The following is a 9718-nucleotide window of genomic DNA, read 5'->3' as shown; positions in this document are numbered from 1 at the left end:
GTAGAGGTTTACTTTGCTTTTTTTTTTTTTTTTTTTCTTAAGAATCTTCTGGGGATAATACAGACTGACTGTATGAGCTCTTGAGGGTGGGACTTCTTTTTTTTTTTTTTTTAAAGATTTATTTATTGATTTATTGATTGATTGCTATGTTGGGTCTTCGTTTCTGTGCTAGGGCTTTCTCTAGTTGCAGCAAGCGGGGGCCACTCTTCATCGCGGTGCGCGGGCCTCTCACTGTCGCGGCCTTTCTTGTTGCAGAGCACAGGCTCCAGACGCGCAGGCTCAGTAGTTGTGGCTCACGGGCCTAGTTGCTCCGTGGCATGTGGGATCTTCCCAGACCAGGGCTCGAACCCGTGTCCCCTGCATTAGCAGGCAGATTCTTAACCACTGCGCCACCAGGGAAGCCCCTACTTTGCTTTTAATCTTGTTTTTAGTGTTTCAAAGAGTCAACATTGGCTATATTAACTTTCTTTATTGTTTGTCTCTTTCTTTCAATTTTTGGCTCACCTCCAGAGCCTTACTGCTTCTATTCACTTTGAAGTGCCATAAGGTCATTCAATTTTTTAATTTTCTCAAGAATTTATAGTCATTATAGATGCTGTATCAGAATTGGAAGCCAGATATTGGCATTTTGAAATTTAAAGAATAATCTATGTCATGTGTAAAAGTGTGCAGTGGAATCTACATGTCATAGCATTTTGTCTCCATCATAATCCATGAAAAAGTACCCAAGAAAAATTATATTAGTTTGTATTCTTCCAAGCATACTTCTCTTAGTGCACATGCAGTAGTGCACAAATGATAAACTAATTACAATGAATGAATTTTAACATATAATTATCAAAGAAAATATTTTTGGAATGCATTAAATAATCAGAAAAATAAAAGTATTATATTTACTCTTCTCTATTTAGCTCACATATATGAATGAATAATATTACTAGAATGAGGAAAGGTTAACTATCAGTTATATTCATTAATTTGGTATATTTGGATACAAACACTAAGAAATCTTATTCACATAATTAAGTAGATTGGAATTGAAGTATCTTGTTATGGTGTTTATCCTTTTTTTCTTTTAAATCTTTCTGTTGTATAGCACAATTGTGTAAAATATAAAGGATTTTTTGGTCCTATTTAAATTTTGTTTAAATCCTTAATTGTATATTCTCTAAGTTTCAAAATATTTTATTACTGAGGCATTGATACAAAGTCATTTACTTCCTCATATTTCAAAGGCATGTGTAAGAAGAGATATAGTAAAACATTATCCAATGAATGGCTACTTATTAGGCATTACCCTTTAAATTAGAGACATCTTGTAAACCTAAAATGCTGTGAAAATTAACATATTGTCATTTTAAATACTCCATTGTCAATATGTTTTTGATAAAATGTCTTTATCTTATTAAATATATTCTTTCTATATATATATGTATTTTTTAAATACATCTTTATTGGAGTGTAATTGCTTCACAATACCATGTTAGTTTCTGTTGCACAACAAAGAGAATGAGCCATATGCATACACATGTCCCCATATCCCCTCCCTCTTGAGCCTCACTTCCTTTCCATCCTCCCTATCCCACCACTCTAGTTCATCGCAAATCACTGAGCCATTCTCCCTGTGCTATGCTGCTGCTTCCCACCAGCCAACTATTTTACATTTGGTAGTGTATATATGTCGATGCTACTCTCACTTCACCCCAGCTTCTCCCACCCCGACCCCCGTGTCCTCAAGTACATTCTCTGTGTCTGCATCTTTATTCCTGCCCTGCCACTAGGTTCATCAGTACCATTTTTTTTTTTTTTTTTAAGATTTCATATATATGCGTTAGCATATGGTTTTGTTTTTCTCTTTCTGGCTTACTTCACTCTGTATGACAGACTCTAGGTCCATCCACCTCACTACAAATAACGCAAATTCATTTCTTTTTATGGCTGAGTAATATTCCATTGTATATATGTGCCACATCTTCTTTATCCATTCATCTGTCGATGGACATTTAGGTTGGCTCCATATCCTGGCTATTGTAAATAGTGCTGCAATGAACATTGTGATGCATGTCTCTTTTTGAATTATGGTTTTCTCAGGGTATATGCCCACTAGTGGGATTGCTGGGTCATATGGTAGTTCTGTTTTTAGTTTTTTAAGGAACCTCCATACTGTTTTCCATAGTGGTTGTATCAATTTACATTCCCACCCACAGTGTAGGAGGGTTCCCTTTTCACCACACCCTTTCCAGCATTTATTGTTTCTAGCTTTTTTGATAATGGCCATTCTGACTGGTGTGAGGTGATACCTCATTGTAGTTTTGATTTGCATTTCTCTAATAATTAGTGATGTTGAGCAGCTTTTCATGTGCTTCTTGGCATCTGTATGTCTTTTTTGGAGAAATGTCTATTTAGGTCTTCTGCCCATTTTTGGATTGGGGTGTTTGTTTCTTTATATTGAGCTGCATGAGCTGTTTATATATTTTGGAGATTAATCCTTTGTCCATTGATTCATTTGCAAATATTTTCTCCCATTCTGAGGGTTGTCTTTTTGTCTTGTTTATGGTTTCCTTTGCTGTGCAAAAGCTTTTAAGTTTCATTAGGTCCCATTTGTTTATTTTTGTTTTTTTTTCCATTACTCTAGGAGGTGGATCAAAAAAGATCTTGCTGTGGTTTATGTCAAAGAGTGTTTTTCCTGTGTTTTCCTCTAAAAGTTTTATAGTGTCTGGTCTTAACATTTAAGTCTTTAATCCATTTGGAGTTTATTTTTGTGTATGGTGTAAGGTAGTGTTCTAATTTCATTCTTTTACATGTAGCTGTCCAGTTTTCCCAGCACCACTTATTGAAGAGGCTGTCTTTTCTCTGTTGTATGTTCTTGCCTCCTTTGTCATAAATTAGGTGACCTATGTACGTGGGTTTATCTCTGGGCATTCTATCTTGTACCATTGATCTATATTTCTGTTTTTGTGCCAGTATCATACTGTCTTGTTTACTGTAGCTTTGTGGTATAGTTTGAAGTTGGGGATCCTGATTCCTCCAACTCCATTTTTCTTTCTCAATATTGCTTTGGCTATTCGAGGTCTTTTGTGTTTCCATACGAATTATTTATATTTTTAAATATTGTGGTTGTAATTAGTTTGTTTATTTCATAAAAGCCACTTGTAGAAGGCAAATTTTTTTACCAAACAAGCAAAAAATTTGCCTTATTTTCCATTAGAAAATATTTGATTTCATTATAAATTTTGAAAAATATTTTAACATTCATCTTTATGATATACATTTTATTTCTGAATTCTAGCTCTAGTAATATATGGCCGTAAATTTGACACTTAGGTAATAATTTTTTTTCATGGGCCAGTATGTCTTGACTCTAGTATGAGGCTTAGTCTTTAGAAATGGAAAAGGTAAAAAAAGAAGTCCCTCAGATTTTATGCACTTCTTGATTAAAGGAGTCTTTGCTCATGTCAATATTATACTTTCAAACTTGCTTCTTTGTTTGGGTACTTAGGACAATATGGCAACACATTTCAGTAAAATTCATTTCATTGAGATATATATATATCTTTCTTTTACATAGTGGGGTTAGGTGGTTGTGAATAGTGAGGTGTAGGGAAGGAGATTGTGCACTATCCCTCAATTACATACATGTCCTCAGGCATGTGAATTTTAGGGGGGTTGTAGCTTGGAATCAGTAATCTTAGAAATCCATTGCCTTAAACAATCCATGTCCTGTGCTCCTTGAAAAGTATTGTACTCTGGATCACATACCCTAATTGAAAGGCATACCTGGTCTTGATGAAATTAGCATAGCTGAGGCATCTCAGCTTGTATAAATGTGGAGGTGATAGAAAGGCAATAAATGAGAAAGGGACAGGACTAAATTATAATTAAGGAGACATTTTTGGACATATCACAAAAGTGCATATGTATAAAATAACTGATATTCTTTCCTTTACAGATGTTTATTGTTCATTTAGAAAGCTTCTAAAGCTAAAGTGTGATTTTTGCCCTTTTTTCTATTCAGTTTTTTTGTCTTATTAATTTATAGGAGTGCTTTATGTATTCTGGATAGAAGCCTTTTGAGAGTTATATATGTTGGAAATATTTTACACCACATTTGGTGACTTCTCTTTTTAACACTTAAGGAAGAAGAACTCTCTTAAAATATTTTCCATCCATGTCAAGCCAGGGCAAATATTCTACTTTTTATCTTTATGGCTATTAAGTTAATCCTTTGACAAGAAGGGCACAAATAAGGCAACTGACTCTTTTATATGCAGTTTTTTATATTATTATCTTCCATTCTCTTATTTGGTTCTACAGGTCTATTAGGCAGGACTTCATTTCTTCTACAGCTAAAATTGCAAAACTCTTGCCAGCCATTTAGTATACAAGAAAGGCTATTGCATATATTCTAACATATTATCTTTATATTAATGAAAGTATTCCCAAATATAAGACAAACTTACAAATCATTTTTGTTTTTACTGAAGTAGCGTTCTTTTACCATTACAGATAAACTGCATATTAAAAATCCAGACACGCTTTGTAGTAGTTCTTTGCATTTCAAATTTTCCGTGACACATAAAAAGGAATGTTTAAAATTAAGTTGAATTTATTGGAAAGGAGTCAGTGAGTCAGAGCAAATGTTGAATTTTTCACTTAAATCTTCTCTGCACGTCCACTTAAACAATTTTCTCTTCCTCCAAATAGATTCATAATAATGACTGAAGTTTAATTCCAATAAATGAAATTGGTTTGTTGTTCGGTAAATGTACACTATAACTGCAGAACTAAAAATATATCTAGCTAATCACAACATTTACCAATGTCAATGAGATTAAAATATTACATTATTATTATCATGAAGTTGAGAACTATTCTTAAGAAAGAGGCACATCCTCAAAACAAATGAGGAAAATTACAAATCCAGCACTAGCCTAAATTGAATGGATTCTTGATGTGGCAATGTAAAATCCCTTTCCAATTAAAATTTTAATTTTAATTTAGTTCACTTAAGATCTGTCCTCATAGAAGTGTTAGATTATTGTCACTCTTAGCAAGAAGTAGATTAGAGTTCTGTCCTTTAGATGAAACAATATGAGTAGTAGAACTCCCTTAAAGTCATATGCCGAACATGCTTTTAGAGATATAATGCAATGCTAAAGAAGAAATGTATTCTGTCATAAGAATATAAGAATATGGTTGTATAGAACTTAAGAAGAAACTTCTTTGCCTAGAAAAACTTACAGTCAAATCATTTTTACATTTGCCTTCCTTCTAAATAACTCAGGGTTTTACAGGTGTGTGTGTATGTGTGTGCGCACGTGCGCTACTGAAAGAGTTATGGCATATCATTTTTAATTAAATTTAAACAGTATCTGTAGTCAACATCCAAAAACAACACCTAACAGAAAAGAAATTTTAAATGCCTTTGAGTTATTTGTCTAAGTGTTAAATTAAACCATGTGGATGGTGTTTGATATACCATCCTTCTAGTGAGCATATATAAAAATGCAAGACATATATACACTACCAAATGTAAAATAGATAGCTAGTGGGAAGCAGCCACATAGCACAGGGAGATCAGCTCGGTGCTTTGTGACCACCTAGAGGAGTGGAATAGGGAGGGTGGGAGGGAGATGCAAGAGGGAGGACATATGGGGACATATGTATATGTGTAGCTGATTCACTTTGTTATACAGCAGAAACTAACACACCATTGTAAAGCAATTATACTCCAATAAAGATGTTAAAAAAAATGCAAGACTGATTATTTATGTTAAATATATGAATGTATAAGGGAAGTTCTGCCTGTCATCTGGGTATTCAGGCTTTAGATTTCTGGATGAATCCTGTTATTCAGTTCAGTTGTGTTGATTTTTATGGACACTGCCAGTATGTCTTCCAGTTGATTTCAGTTCAAAACCCCTTTGATCCAAAATTTTCATTTTGTGCAGTACCTTGTAGCTCTCATTAGCACTTGGTTATCTGGAACATTAATTTGTTCTGAGTTCAATAAGTAAACATTTTTTTAATGTTTTGTTTTATTCTTTAAAATAGAATTATATGAAGAAGTGGGAATGACCAATATTACTATTTTAGTTAAATAAACACTTAAAAACTTGAAGAGTCATAGTTATTCAAATGTAGGCTTATAGAATAATTTAGTAAGAGTGGATCTTTGAGGTCAAGTAACCTCTATTTACTTTTAATCCTCATTTTGTAAATAATAAAAACTAAACAATGAATGTCTCAAATATACAGTTCTTCTCACTTTCATTATTTTCATCTTTGCTTCTGGAATTAATGTCTAGTTTGTTTTTAATCCAATACTTTATTTTAAAACATAACACCATATTTAGAGTTTAACAAATAGCACATGATGTATGAGTTTTGGCTCAAATAATAATTTTTAAAATAACATATCACAGTGTTGTTGTTTCTTCATAAACAAAGCAGCAGTTTATTATCCACAGGGAATTTTCCACTTTGAGCATAAAATAGTCATAATTAGTGTGAGATTATTTTCATTACTCTGAGAAATCTGTTTGTCAAGTGGTTTATTAAGAAAAGGAGCTGAGGGCTTCCCTGGTGGCACAGTGGTTGAGAGTCTGCCTGCCGACGCAGGGGACATGGGTTCGAGCCCTGGCCTGGGAAGATCCCACATGCCGTGGAGCAACAAAGCCCGTGAGCCACAACTGCTGAGCCTGCGCGTCTGGAGCCTGTGTTCCACAACAAGAGAGGCCGCGACAGTGAGAGGCCCGCGCACCGCGATGAAGAGTGGACCCCGCTCGCCGCAACTAGAGAAAGCCCTCGCACAGAAATGAAGACCCAACACAGCCAAAAATTAATTAATTAAAAAAAGAAAAAGAAAAGGAGCCGAGGGCTTCCCTGGTGGCACGGTGGTTAAGAATCCGCCTGCCAATGCAGGGGAATGCAGGGGACATGGGTTTGAGCCCTGCTCTGGGAAGATCCACATGCTGCGGAGCAGCTAAGCCAGTGCTCCACAACTACTGAGCCTGCACTCTAGAGCCCGTGCACCGCAACTACTGAGCCCGTGTGCCACAACTACTGAGACTGTGCTCTAGAGCCTGTGAGCCACAACTACTGAGCCCGTGTGCCACAACTACTGAAGCCGGCGTGCCTAGAGCCCGTGCTCCGCAACAAGAGAAGCCACCACAATGAGAAGCCTGTGCACCGCAATGAAGAGTAGCCCCCACTGCACACAACTAGAGAAAGCCTGAGCACAGCAATGAAGACCCAATGCAGCCAAAAGTAAAATAAATAAAGAAAAAAAAAGAAAAGGAGCTGAGGGATCACCCCAAATGTCTACAAATGAATCATGTTTGTTGTGTTCTAGCATCACAGTCCTCTACTCCCCCTGAGATTCCAGCAGGGTTGAGAATCTCATCTGGGTACATCAGTCACAGGAATCTTCAGACATTTTATTTGTTTGGTGATGCCAATACACTTCAAAATAGACTTTCTAAACAAGAGAAAAATATTCCTGTAAAGGAATATCGTTATCAGAAGAAAAGGGCAAAAGAGCATGCCACAATGACCCTTGTCCTTACATCAGAGATGTTTTTCAGATAAGTTTCCTCTTATCTTTTATTTCCCAGCTCTTGGCACCTTGTGGTCTTCTTTGAAAAGCCACTGCTTTCTTAGTGCATGCCGAACAATTTCTTGAAGGATGATTTGACATATCATCAAGGAAGAAAGTTAGTACTGTTTAAGATATTTGTTACTGAATCATTAGAGGCTTTCATTGGGTGTCATCATTTAACAGATAAGAAAATTCAAGTTAGAGTGCAGTAACATGTATCACTGAACCTGGTAGCTAAAGCAAGGGCTAGGACATGTAAGCAATTCCAGTTGCAGCCTCCCTGTTTGCAGCAGTCTTAAATGCATATCACTGCTCCTCTCCATTCCCCCTCCCCTTTCTTCCTTCTTCTCTCAAGATATTCTTTATATAGTGTTAACTGGCCTCATATCAGATACCAAAAAGTAGGATGAATATTGGGCATCTACTATGAGTCAGGTACTATACTTGACACTGGAGGTACAACGTTGAATAGAAACAGAAAAAAGAATTAAAAGTTCTAGACTTTATGGAACATTCTAATAGATAGTGTACAGATAATTTAAAACAAAAATCACTAAAGTCTGTTAGAAGGTGATAACTGCTTTGAAGAAAATTTAATTAGGGAAGGGGAAAAGTTTGTGTTGGTCAGGGTTGAAGTCATTTGCAGTTGTAAATACAGTTCTCTGGTTAGACTTGAGAAGGTGGAATTTCAACAAAAACTGAAAGGAGGGGAGAAAGCAAGTCATGCAGATATTTGAAAGGAGAGCAGTCTAAGCCAAAGACCAAAAACCAAGGCCTACCGACCATTTATAGCACCCTCCCTTCTGCCTACCCCTCCTCCTACCCCAGCCTATTTTATAAATAAAGTTTTGTTGGAAAACAGTTGCATCTATTGTTACATATTACCTATGGCTGCTTTTAGGAGCAGAGTTGCTACAAAGGCCATATGGCCTGCAAACCCAGGAAAAAAATTAGTCTGTATTTTACAGAAAAGTTTGTGGACCTTGGTTTAAGTAAAAGGAAGAGTTATTACTGTAAATCAACTATACTTCAATTTTTAAAACAGAGTTGAATTCAAAGCCCCAAGGCAGGAATATATGTGGTCTACTTGGAACACTCCCAGTGCATGGAGAAGGCAGATTTGGGCTGCAGCAGAAGGAATAAAGCAAGAGAAATAGACAGTAAGGTCAGAGAGGTGATAGGTGTCCACCTTACTGATTAGTATCAGAATGAGTATCAGTATCCAATAAAACATATTTTCTAATTTATTTCACCATTCGCTTAAAAAAATACTTATTTCCCAACACTATATAGGTGAATACATGTGTCCAAACATTCATTGAAAAAATGGTTCTTACGGAACTATTATATCCTCGGTAATCTAATAGGTGCTAATCATTTTTTTCTTTTTAGATTGAATGATCTCCAAATGACTCAACCATAATTTAGTTTAGTTTTTAATCTCCCTTTTTATATATCAGGCAGCTGAAGATCTGGGAGTTTAATAATTTTATGTGAGATTACACACAGACTAAGAAGCAGAGTAAGGACTGAAGCCAAAGTATCAGTAGCTATATTTACAAGTGTTGACAAAAGTATTCATATGCATTCAATTAAAATATACATACATATACACACATCTCATGCATTTCAGTCTGTGAGGCAATTAGCATTACTATATCAGCTCATTAACTCTAAATATTCAAATGAATGTTTGGCAACTTAATTCACAAATCACCTGCATATCTACAGTCTCATTTGATTTTCAGAAATATGATTTGGGTTATTGATTGTGATTTTTCATTTGAATTATATTCTAATTTTTAAAAAATAATTAGATACTTCACATATTTTATTTTGAAATTCTGTCCCCTCGCCGTTCACTCAGTACTCCTTAGGAAGGTGACTATGGTTCATTCTACAGCTGATTTAAGAAAAAAAATAAATAATTTCCACACCAACAACATGTAAGTTTTTTGCATATTGAAATTATATCAATTCTTAAAAAAACAAAAAATTCTGTATTTGTGTTATATGTCATAATCTCTAGAAGTTCTCAACTGTAAATAGGATGGTATTTATTTGGTAATCTCTTGTCACCTTCCCTGTGTAGGTAATGACTAGTGAGACCCAGAATTG

At 35.4% G+C, this 9718-nt stretch overlaps 1 long non-coding RNA gene across 1 annotated transcript in view; it reads left to right on the top strand.

Moving 5' to 3' along the window:
- The window catches only part of LOC309627410, a 38785-nt gene extending 31916 nt beyond the window's left edge, over window positions 1-6869 (top strand). Inside the window, exon 2 of the long non-coding RNA XR_014243733.1 lies at window positions 397-6869. This is a non-coding gene — a long non-coding RNA (uncharacterized lncRNA). The remainder of the gene's footprint in view (window positions 1-396) is intronic.
- The last annotated feature ends 2849 nt before the right edge of the window (window positions 6870-9718 follow it).

Source organism: Balaenoptera borealis (genome assembly GCF_965194805.1).
Source record: "Balaenoptera borealis genome assembly, chromosome: 4".
Taxonomy (NCBI): domain Eukaryota; kingdom Metazoa; phylum Chordata; class Mammalia; order Artiodactyla; family Balaenopteridae; genus Balaenoptera; species Balaenoptera borealis.
The sequence above is the reverse complement of the archived record's forward strand: the minus strand, read 5'-3'. Positions and strand labels throughout refer to the sequence as shown.